Raw genomic sequence first — 13,033 nt, forward strand, 5'->3', positions numbered from 1 at the left:
GGCATCAAATAGTGCAAACTAACAAATAAAGTAATTTTTCAATAAAATAAACACCAGGGCTAGGCAAACGTATAACTGGACATAATTTTTTTTTTTATTTTGGTACAATATTTTTTTACATTTCAGAGTTTTTCAGTAATCTTGGCCTCACTGGGTGGCTTACCCGTGCTGAGGCTTTTTATAATATAATATACATAATACATTTAAAGATAAAATAATACATTTAAATTTTGGGTGTAGGTTTTTTTAAAATTTTTATAATGAAATTTTGGTAATATTGTCTTTTTTGTTCTTTATGGATTATTTTTTTTTGTAATTTTGTGTCTGAATTTATATTTTGTTTTCCTCAATTTTATTTTCAAGTGTTGGACTGTTGAATGCTTTTATAGCATGGTAATGGTACAAAAGATGGAAATGCACGTAGAAAAAGGACTACTGCTAATTTATTGAGAATCTCTTATATAAACAGGATTGCAGGCCTTACGAATGAATTAACAGGTTTCCTAATAAACATTTAGTAAATAACGAATATATTATCATGATAATAATTATAATAATATTGGACAATTATTATAGCGCCGCTTTTGTGAGATATCACCTCAGGGGCGCTTTACAGTGATGCAGGTATTACAAAAAATATGAATATTACAAAAATTAAGTGAAGTTAAGTTAAATAAAATGAAGAACAGGAATAGGTGAGACTCTGCAGCAAGAATCGTAGGTGGTGAAGAAACTGGACCAGCTGCTGCAGCGAGAGTCTACCGCGTCCACCAACAGTGCCAGCACGAGGTTCGTCATTCGTCCAGGTATGTCTGCTGCTAATGAAGCGCTGACACAATATCCTCACATAGATAACAGACCCTGGCAGCACCGCTGTGACATTCGGCGAGTATATCATATAGTCGGTTAAATTAAATTCGATTATCAAGGAAAAATGATAAAACATTCTTAGATCATTAAAGCTATTCAAGCCTGTAATGTACACACTCGGCAGCGATATCATTATATTCAATATCAATTTATGATGCTTATTCGCAAAAATTTATATTAATTTTATTTGCAATTCCCGGAGTTTTGATCTCGTGACCTCATCAGCTTTCAGCATCAGACGTCATAAGGTTTTGACACCGAGGACGTCCGGTTTTCGTGGTACAAAGAAGGAAACTCTTGACTTGACCATGTATTCTTCGACTCTAAAAGTCATTTTTTCTTCAAACGCATATATCGTTTTTTATTAAAACCATCCACCAATTTCCCCTCACTTAGTATTTCGTATTTGCTGTCTCCCAACAATTCTTGCGCTTTTTAAGTCTGTATAAGTTGATAGACTTATATATTTGATATTTCCTGTCCCTTATAGATTATCCTCAAAATTAAAACCATCTATCTTATCGTTAACAGCACAAATCACCTTTTTTGGGGTAAATTGCGTTATTTAAAAAAAATTTTTTGAAAGAACCAGTCCTTAGCTAGTTTCTACAATGTTACTATTATATCTTACTGTTAATTATTATAGCAAATAAATAATTGAAAAAAACTTTTTTTTTCTTTGTGGAAAGGTAAAAGGATATTTAAAGTCTCCTTAAATAATCATGGATATTTTAATTTTTTATTTTATTTATATAATTTGTACATTTATTTATAACAATTACAGGTAATATAGCCTAAGACGTTATAATTGTACCATTTATGCAGTGTATATGCAATGCCAAAAATCTTGCAAATGCGCTATAGGACACAAAAAATAAATCTATTTTTTTTATCTACCGCATTCAAAAAGCACGTAGCTCTCCCCACAGGTGAGTTCATAAATAAATTAGTGCGGCTTGCTCTACTATATAGAAGATTGTGATGACGTCCTCGAGAGTGAGACTCTGGTACAAAAAAAAAATTAACTGGGCCAGTATCTCATTATTAGATAAGTGACCGTTTATTAGTTGAAAAAAATATTTAAGCAAAGCAATACCTCTACCTGTCTCTAGGGAGTGGTAATTGGTCATGCCTAATATATGAATCGATGGGTAAAGCCAAGGGTAACGTCAAGTTGCAAGCTGAAAATGAAATTCCAGAAGGAAAACTGGGACACCAAATTCGAAATCCCCCAAAGTTAGCGCACTTTACCCCTGGACAACCTATACTTGAGATTAATTAGAGCACATTGATCAAAGATTTATTCACTATTAGCTATGCAATATTTCGATATTATCGAAAGACAATAACTCTTACAGCCTACGTATAAACGGCTTTAAAACAATGCTAGGCAGTAGACACCACTGTAGGTACTTTGATCAATACATTGACAATGCACGTGTGTGGTACTGTACAGTTGTACACTACTCAAAGGTCACTAAAATACGGGGCTTATTCGGCTTAAGGTCAATACGTTGGTAGAGATACCTACTGACAACTGACAGTGTTCAGGTATTTATTCCGTGTATTTAAAATTAGGTACGAAGACCTACGTTAACCATGAGCTAAACAGTAGAAATTATTGGTAACCGTTTTTAATACGAGTATATTATATCGACCCTCCGACTACTCAGTGGGTCGATAATCTTTTATACATATAAAAATAAATATTTCTTTGCTTGTCCCTTATAGAGTCAAAAACTACTGGACCGATTTGGCTGAAGATATCAAAGATTGTTCTTATAAGTTCCAGGAGTGTTCAGAGAGTGACTGGAATGGTAGAATAAGTCGTGGACGCCCGAGGAAGACCTAGCTCATTTTCTCTGCACTGGAATAAGATACGGAGTCGAATTAAATTCGATATAATGTAGTATTTTAGTAGTGACCATGTGGTAGACATTAGTGAAGGTAGACAAAATCAGGGACACCCGAGCAAGACATGAGATATCAAATATTTAAGTGAGTTAAAATGTTGCGTAAATGATGAAGAAATAAAGTGGTGTAAGGAGAATGTATGACGTTAAAGAGAAAGGTAGAAGAAGTGAAACAGATACTTTTAAAATGTTAGTTATTTTAAATGTTACGATAATATTAATCCCACTTTAAAAATGCACCTAGTTTGCAGGTACACTAGAATTCACAAACTCAAAACTTTACTCCGAACATTCATAATCCCGACCAACCCCGGGTACACATGAGCTAGTATAGTATTATATTTAAAACTGATTGTAATAATACTCGCTGAGCAGTACTAGATAATTGCTCCTGCTTTCGATTTAAAACCTGTTCTTAAAAAAGATAAGAGTTTATAAAAATACTGCCCTGAATAAACCTTAAAACTGAAACCAGCTAAAATAATGTATAAATCATGATAAAGTGGTTAAAAACCATTGATATTTTTATGTTATGTTTAGATGAGACATGAAGCGAAAAAATAGATTCCACATTTTACCTCCAACTGACCTCCAACGCTTCCAACGCTCTAACTAGTGGAGCACGTTTTGATTAGATATTAGTACACATTGTACGCAAAAGCGCCTCTAATTGTATAGCTCTATGTTAAAAACAAATTAATTTTTCATTTAATTAATGTCAAGCAACAAAGTACTCGCTTTCTTGAATCTTTTAAAAAAAGATCATTCCGTTCGATTGAGTATTTTTTCCTCAAATTCAAAATTAAGTTTCGCATGAATAAGGCCTCTCTGTTTTAAAAAATGTGTTATAAAATATTGTATTTCCCACTGTTATTTATATAGCCTCGGTTGATTTTTTATTGTTATAATGTCAACATGAACTAGTAATTCTGTAAACAGAGTTCATTTTGATATAGTGTCAACATGAACTAGTAATTTTGTAAATAGTAGTTCATTTTAATATAACGTCAACATAATCTAGTAATTCTGTGAATAGTAGACATAGCGTTAAAAAAAGGAGTTTCTAATTTTCTCTTATTTAAAAAATCAAAATCAAAATTTTCTCCGAAATCATAAGATTATTACGTATCTACTTGTATTTGTATTTCAAAAATGAAATTATACTGTTTACAGGAACGTCACTATCTCACTGACAATTTTTTTTTCAAACATTCTTCAGGCAAAATGCTGAAAAATTCAAATAAGAAAGTCCGAATAAACATGGCGATTTCACATTGAAAAAAAACAATCTTTACTGAACCATTACAACAGCCACCATCTTGAAACAGAAACGAAACTTACAAAAAAAATACAGAAAATCGAAATGAAATCGAGTTAAAACAGGACATCGGTCAATTAATTATTATTAGTCATTATTATTATCACGGGCAATCAGTTAAGTATTATTACCGACAAATATTAACATCGTAAAATCGACAAAAAATCACGGAAATAATTTAATAATCATAAAACAAAATTATAGCCTGACCTTTCGATTATCTGAAAGATCCAGCAGAAATCATGATAATCATGATGATAATTGTAAAAAGTGACTTATAAAATGATGTAAAAAGTTATTTATTTCCCTCCAGAGCCTATGTCATCTTTGGGGTTGCTGTGTGGAGTGTTTTTTTAATAAAGGAAGGAGAGGAAGTTTTTCGAAGGTAAAAGGTATGAGGGATCGCTAAGAATCTAGGGGTCAGTGTACTCAGAGGTAACGGACGTATTATTTATACTTCTCGCTGTAGCGCAAGGCGATGGGTCAAGAGCTTTAATGTATTATATCAATGGCAAGAGAGATCAGTTGGAGAGGTCAAAGGGTCCCACCAAACCAACCTCTCCCGATCTGGCACGCCACGTAGCTAGTGGGTAGGTGCATCCTGAACACACCTCACCCGATGAACCCAAGAACCCTTCTTAATTCACCAAACGTAGCGAACCACTCGGGGTGACCTTGTTGGTTATTGAGACCGGGGCGACAGTACATATACCCGCCTCCCAAATTGTGTCTATTATCATCTTGCAATATCATTTCCATTCTGGGATACGGAGCTTTGAACAAATACCTACTGCCATAAAATAAGGCAAAATGTAATTTTGTGTGATGTTGTGTTTTGTTGTGTTTTTTCAAAAAATATTGAAATTCGGGTGAAGTTATTAAAAGAATTTTAAATATTGTATTGAATTTGATATTAGCAATAGTGAGAAGTCCACACAGAAAAAGCGGCGATGATTATTTAATAAAAAAATTTATCAAACAATGCGTTGCTTCGGGACTACTTGACTTACCTGTGATTTCCGACTTGATTATTTAGAGTAAAAAATGTAGCTACAATTTTATCTCCGGTGACATTTGTGATATTTTTTTTAAAACTAAAATGAAATCATTTTTATAAGCAATAATTGTTCGCCTGAAACACTCATCCACATTGAAAAAATCTCCTGATAAAAAATACATGACGCCAACGGGACTCGAACCCGTGTCCATTCGATTTCCGGTCGAAAGCTCTGACCACTGAGCTATGGAGGCTTATCTCTTACCAGCGAAATTATTCAATATATGCTAGTGTTTCATTCAACAATTACTGCATGTTACATTTTTTTCACCTGAGAACAACCAACTTTATTTTATATGAGAAAGGCATTGTAAGTGCTAACTCTCTCACTAGATGGCGTTGAGACAATTTGTCTACATTTTTAGGTGAAATAATTAATAATTAATAAATAAAAATTCCCGTTGGCGTCATGTATTTTTTATCAGGAGATTTTTTCAATGTGGATGAATGTTTCAGGCGAACAATTATTGCTTATAAAAATAATTGTTATCCTTTGTGCTATGCATAAATAAAATCTTGTCTTAAAAACATTAATTTATCAAAAAAAAAATAATAATTAAAATGAAATCAATTAAAAATCAGTCAAATACAGTTCGCATCATCTGAGAGATCAGTGATGAAATGAAACAGAATGTTTATGTTTGTTTTAAAAAAATATATATTTAAAAAACAAAACAAAGTCATTGAATTTCATTTACATTTTTTACTCCAAATAATGTCAGGAATCAATGTTAAATCATGTCAAGTACTTCCGTTAACACCCTGTATAAAATTTTACGTACCATTGCGCTGGTACGTCGCGTTTTTAAACTAACTAGTGCTATCGTTTTATAAATCTGACTTTTTTTCTTATTGTTATAATGACACAAATTAAATACTTTTGAAAGGCAACACAAAAAACATCAAGCCGATGAGTGTCAAGGTTTGCCTAGAGCTGATTTTTACAATAAACAATGCAAAAAAATGAAACACATAACTCCATTTTATTCTTTAAATATTGACATTGATTTTTCAAAGAAGTCTTAGTAAATACACTTGAACTGTACATCAAACACGCGCTGGTAAAAAAATCTTCTCTGTTTTATTTAAATAGAATCTCATAACAATTTTGTGTTAACAATTTCTATAGATTTTGTTTTTGCCTCCCGTATTTTGGGGAAATAAACAACACTGAAAAAAATTATTGGATGTAAATCGAAAAATTAACGAAAAAAAAGTGGGCTTTTACGTGAGACGGATTATTTATTTAAATAAGCGACGATGGTTCAATGCCGTTTCTTTGTGTTATTAGGGTATTATGAAGTGAAATATTTTGTAATTTTTAAACACAATGTCAGTTTTTAGGCAGGATCAAATATTTATAAGATGATTTGAAGACAATGGAAAAAAGATTTTTAAATAAAAACTTTTTTATTTATTAGTGGTTAGGTACTAGCCGGCTACCATCATTTTTTTAAAACTTTTTTATTCATGAATAGCTAAATATATGCAACAAACAATGAAAAAATAACCCTATATAAGTGGAAGTGAGGTTAGCTTTCTTTTGGCGAAATTGATTTTCTTTTTTGAAGAGATAATCAATTGTATTGGCTTGTCTGGTGAAGCTGAAGAAGAAACAGTTTTCTTTCAAATTGGTATACATCTCACTTCTTGGGCAGTTCATCAGTGGGCAACAAATATTGGAAAGCAATGACATTACAACATTGACTAAAAAAGTATCAATACATTACAAATATAATTGTGTAATGTCATTATAATAAAGAATAACACATGAAGTGCCTTGTGGATGTGTTTCATGGTCCAAATGGTTTCCTAATCGAGGCTTAAATTTCCAATACAATACTAATTACACCTCACGCAAAACTGTTTGGCAACTGAAAACAGATACGTTGACATTGAAAGTGTAGACGAAAGTAGAAAAGCACATTGTATAATACAGTTTAACGTTGTATTCGCATGACAAAATAGCTGTCACCGTACATAACAAGCAAATCTAAAAAAAAATCGTTTAGAATGTACAATGAATTGCAATATTTTAAAATATTGGTATCCAATGATGTTACAATGTTGGTATAGTATGTAGTTGGTATTTGAAAAAAAAACAAAATAAGTACTTTGTGCTTTGAATTTCAAACCGCTGTTAATTTTGTTTAAAATTTAAAATATGTTTGGGATAATTGTATTAATCATATTGAAATACATCAATTCAAGTGATGGGTTTTATATTAAGAAAATGTAGCCAATTGCAAAATATTGATTCTAACCAAAAATAAGGCACCAATTAAGCTATTCCTTTCCTCACGATAGAAATGATCAAAAATACTAATTTCTGTTGTGTGTGCAGTTGTGCGTAACAAGATAGGTTTAACCTATAATACAATATTTGTAACACGTTTTGTGATTTTTACGGGTCTGCGCTAGTAATATAATATATTAACAGATAATCATTTTAACCGTGTCATTTTCAGAATTGTGTTATTTGTAAAAACACTATTCTATAGTCGTCTGTATATTTTTCTTGATTCATTTATTGTATTTGGCTATAAGTTTATCTATTTCATAGTACTGTTTAATTAATGCTACTAATTTTGGAAAAATCTGTTCTTTTAAATAAAGAAAAACGCCCACTATTCTTGTACACAGGTTCCTATTTTTATAATGTTGTAATTATCGATTATTACCAGCTCTGTATTGTTTTTGTTTTGTTATGTGTATGTTATGTATATGTTATGTTTATGTTATGTTTATAATATGTAATGTTTGTGATATGTTTATCTTTATATTTTTTTCTAATCACATTTATATACTCCCATTTACTGTATTTGTTTTTATAAGTTTTTCAATTTCATAGTTCTGTTTATCTAAAAAATCTCTTTGGTTAAATAACGAAAAACCCCCTCCATTACACAGGTATTTTTTTAATTTTATTTATTATTACCTATTTTTGTAATTTTGTAATTACCTACTATTACCAGCTCTATACCGTTTATGCTAAGTATGTTATGTTAATGTTATGTTTGATGATGTATAATCATCTGTTTATTTATATTCTGTCACTTGTTGTATTTGTTTATAAGATTATTATTTGATTTGGCTGCTTACATGATATGCGAACTGCACTGATAAAAATCTGAAATGCATGAAGTTCACTTTGGGAGTAAATAAATAAAATAAAAATAAAAGTTATTTCGTCCAAATATATGTTTATCAAAACCAGAGGTACTCAAAGTGGTCAATATGGACCACCAGGGGTCAATTTTGGCTTGCTGGGGGTCCATGTCAGGGAGAAAAAACTTGGGTATCCACGAGATTTAAATGGGGGCACATGCGAGCGGACCCCCATTTACATAAAGTCATCAACAACATACAGGCGTTCAACAACAACACACCAAACACAGATAACACAGTTTACATAATATTAATAATAGACATAGAAAATACGTATTGGATTTTTACTAAAAATGTTTATTGAAGTTTTTAAATAGAGTATTTTCTTATCAGAATTAATGTTATATTGAAGCAAAACATTGCACATTGGAAGGAGTGGTAATGAAGTTTTGGTCTACGTTCAACATTTAATTGTACTACAAAAAGACTTCAACACTAGATTCGAGGACGTTTTAGGATCGGATACCATATGACAAGAAAAACTGATGGGTATAAGCACTAACGAAGAACTTAAGGGGAAGTTCTAGCTTCAGAAAGAAATGCTCGTTGCTTATCCTGCTTTATGGACTCATTAATTTTTATTTTGTGTAACACCCCACTTGGCGCCTCTGTCTGCACAGTGTAAAGACAGGGGAATTATATCGCCATCGGTTGTTGGGTAGGCAAGGGAAAGGAATCTCCTTACCAAAAAGTGTAATGATAATCACATTTGCGGTTATAGGTTTGGGAAAATTTAATATTCGGCGGGCTACGAAAAGAAAAGTGGTCTACGGGGCAAAAAATTTGGGATCCTTTGATCGACACAAATGATTATTTTTCAATATTAATTCATTCTACACATTTCAACATAAGGTTGATTTCGGGTCATCAGTTTAATTCGATTAACTCTATAATTTATTCTAACTTTAAATAAATAATTTGTCAACGTTCAAAAAGGAAAAGGTGTAACTCCTGTACAAACTTATTCACATAATAAGGTATTTAGGTACTGTAGATTGTGTGGATGTTTAAGAGAGTAATAACACAAACATGGTCGTTATTAATTTTAGAAGGAATAAATTTATATTGATCATTCTTCAGTTTAAATTACGACCTTTTAACGACTAATTTAAGTGTTTTCTCTGCTATATAGTTGTTTACTTTTATAAGGCCATTATTGTTTTATTATCCATTATGAATACTTTTTAAATTTAAATGTTAACTTTTTATTGATATAAACCTAATGTATCTACTGTGTTTTGGTAAAACCCTTCAAAACACATTTTTTGGAAATGTTAATTTTCAGTGGTTCATATGGAATAGTCTTCAAAGTATAACGTGTGTAAAGCAATTTTTTTGGCATTTTTAATACTAAAAACTAAATTTTAGCTTATTTCGAGAAAACAATATTTTAAATCAAAATTTTGAAAAACAAAATTTAAACGCTGTCATATAAACTTCAAGATTTTTAATTAGTTTTAAAAATTAGTAAATATTCGTTTCTATCGTCACCTGTAAAATTTGCATTTTGCGGCATAAAGAGTTTTACCAAACCACAGTCGATATATATATACACATATTATTTTTTTTAGAGACATATTGTCGAAAACTTAACATAAATTGAAGAGCGTTTTTACATAGAGAAACATCAACTACAAACGGTTTTATTTGGGTTACGAAATGACTAATTATACAGAATTTTTAAATAGTTATATTTACCTGCTTTATGTGTAATAGAAAATGATAATATTTCACCAAGTGTGACATCTACATACCCACCTACATCTACATAAAAGGTCCCCAGTTATATTAAAAATAAATTTTATCTCCGATTCCCTATCCACATTTTGCATAAGTATTACTTATGCATTTTTTGTACCTACGTTTCCAACGGTAGGTAACATTTAACATTTTAACTAAGAATATTTATAATTACTTTGAAAGATAAAACAAAATAAAAAACAATAATTTTATCGTAGAAATAGAATAAAATGTATTTTAAATTTTTTATTTGTGAATTTTTTTTTTTCTAAATTCATAATTTTCGACTTCTTTTTAAATAGAGATGTTTGTTCACAAATGAATTGAGTATTCTTATTATTCGTCATCTCTAACACTCGATTGAAATTGAAAGTAAAGATTATTACAAAATATTAACATCGAAATTCACAAAACTGTCTCATGAAAAAAAAGGTTTTTGCAGATATTTCTCTTTGTGCAAATAATCCTAAATGCTATTATTATAAATTAAATTCCAAACTTCGGATGTATTATTATTTAAAAACATAATTGTATTTTATGGCTCTTAAAAATAATTAAAATAACATTCATAGTAGTTACCTCTATAATATTTCAAACGAAGAACAAGCACTACAGCAAATACTTAGAAATTTTTAAAAATAGATTGTAAAGCGCAGCGGGAATATTTCGAAATCCGATCACAATCACAAAAATAAACAAATTCGGTTCATCACAGTTCAAACACGCGTGTAAATTTCAAAACGTTCCAAAATTTTTCAATTGCTTTTGTTTTGTTTCCCTCGCTTTTCACAGCTGACAGTTACTTGTCTTTGTTAGTATTTGTACTTGTCATTTATCACTCGGTCAATATTGTTTTCTTTATCGATCTGTAATTGAATCACTCTATGCGCTGATGCGATCACGACTGACTATAGCGTACCCGTGTTGCCTGTTCCGGCACTCACTACCAAATGTGAGCTCGCCTCGTGGTGGCCTAAACTGATTATAATCGAGTCAAGCATGACTACTGCTCGGTACTCCGTCCATACAATCCTTGTACAACGTATACTTTGTTATTCTGCACTAAATTCTATACTGACACATTACAGGGCGCCCACTTTAAGCCGATTGGAAGATTTAGAATTTAATAGTTACTAAACAATTTAATTTTAGATGTGGTGTTGTTGTTGGTGGCTTAGTGGTCTACAAAATTTCCTTCCAAACTTGATTATTGATTTATTAGTATATCCCGTGATATCTCAGGATTCTGCTCTAGTTTTAATATTGAAAAAAATGATCCTTTTTTTGTAAACCATGGAGAGTTTTTTTTGTTTTTTGAACTAGCGTACAAATTTTACAAATAAAACCAGTTGTCAGTTAACAAATTAAATAAGTTTATTTCATATGGTTTATGCATTGATGTATTATATTGTTGTATTTAGTAAATGGGTTTGTCCTTTAAATAAATACATGTTAATATCACACCCATACAAAAAACTTTTTTTTTTTTAAATGCGGAATTAAAAAAAACCACATATAAGGAAAAAAAATTGTTTAATTAATTTTAAAGCAATTTAGTTAAATGCATGTTGAAATTTTCGATAAAACAACGAGAAGCAAAAATCGTCCAATTCATAGTCAGTTCTTAAAATTCTCGTTTTTGTCAATAGTGACGTCACCACCGCATTTTTTGGTACCTACATATTTAAAAAAAAGAATTTCAGATTTCTCAGTAGAAAAATCTATTCTCCAAAAAAATCTAAGCTAGTTGAAAACGCACGCAAGAGGTTGATTTGTTAATATTCAATGACTCACGGAGTAATGTGAAATAATAACAAAGTATCAAACAAGACACGTCTAGCCATATTTTCTTATCAATTATCATAACTATATAAATATAATCATAAACATATGGTACAAAGCAATTTTATTAGAAGGTATCAGGGATTCCCTGCATTTTTTAAATAAATCACTCAGCTGACCCCCCGACCAAATATTGATTGACCAAATAAAAAATATTTGTCGCATTTACTCTTATCTATGGACCAAATAACATACTTTATTTGTATGTCTTCTATCGTTAAATTACAGACACTCTTGACAAGGCCCGACAAAGCCAAATACCATTTCAGTCATGTACTGCACGTAGACAAACACACAAAAACTACACATGGAGAAAACTTACTGATTTAAAATATTGCTAATTTATTATGAATCTTTTCAAATGATTCTTAATCTGGTTAAAAACGGGATTGCAGGCCGTTTCTTTTTTTAGTACATTCTTAATATATCGGAACACGTGTAGGTACATGCACCTTCATTTGCCATGACAATATATAATGACGCAATGCGAAAGTATATTGAATTTTATGAACACGTCGCTGTAATAAATTCCTGTTTTACTAAAAGTTTAACAGGAATCCTATCAATTGATTCGTTAAGGGTCTGCAGTTCCGTTTTTAACCGGATTACGAATAATTTGAAGAGTTTCTTAATAAATTAGCAATATTTTATATCAGAATGTTTTCTCCGTGTATACAAGACATGTAGTCATCTACTGTAATAGAATAGTTTTGGTTTGTGCTAAATTATTTACAAAGCCTTATCATTTCAAATCTAACCTAACCTAATATAACCTGTAGACTGCATTAGACAATACGTTGCTATCATAATATGTTTTCCAATCTCACTAGCTTTTGTGAATGATTTTTCACAAACAAAACGACCTTCTTATTGCTAGTCGAGTTGTGAACGTTTCCTCTCGACCCCGTCTTTATAATGACTATCTTTTAAAAATAATATGTTTGGTTTAGTTTAATAATATTAAAAAGCGGATGAACGAATAAAGGAGTGTAAGGAAAATAAGAATTGGATAACTTGTGTAGCGCCGCTTTTGTAAAAAATCACCTCAAGAAGTATGACGCGAACATAATTAACCGTTTGAGTGCCAAAAAAATTCATACAGTTGCTTGTAAAATGCCACCAAAA

At 31.0% G+C, this 13,033-nt stretch overlaps 1 protein-coding gene across 1 annotated transcript in view; it reads right to left on the reverse strand.

Moving 5' to 3' along the window:
* Window positions 1-11,002, reverse strand: part of LOC149420852 (ATP-binding cassette sub-family G member 4-like) — a 90,797-nt gene extending 79,795 nt beyond the window's left edge. Inside the window, exon 1 of the mRNA XM_089635579.1 lies at window positions 10,646-11,002. The gene's annotated coding sequence lies outside the window, so the exon portion shown is untranslated. The remainder of the gene's footprint in view (window positions 1-10,645) is intronic.
* Between the last annotated feature and the right edge of the window lie 2,031 nt (window positions 11,003-13,033).

This window comes from Hesperophylax consimilis, chromosome 9 (genome assembly GCF_061612785.1).
Source record: "Hesperophylax consimilis isolate HC1 chromosome 9, BYU_Hcon_1.0, whole genome shotgun sequence".
NCBI classification, from domain to species: domain Eukaryota; kingdom Metazoa; phylum Arthropoda; class Insecta; order Trichoptera; family Limnephilidae; genus Hesperophylax; species Hesperophylax consimilis.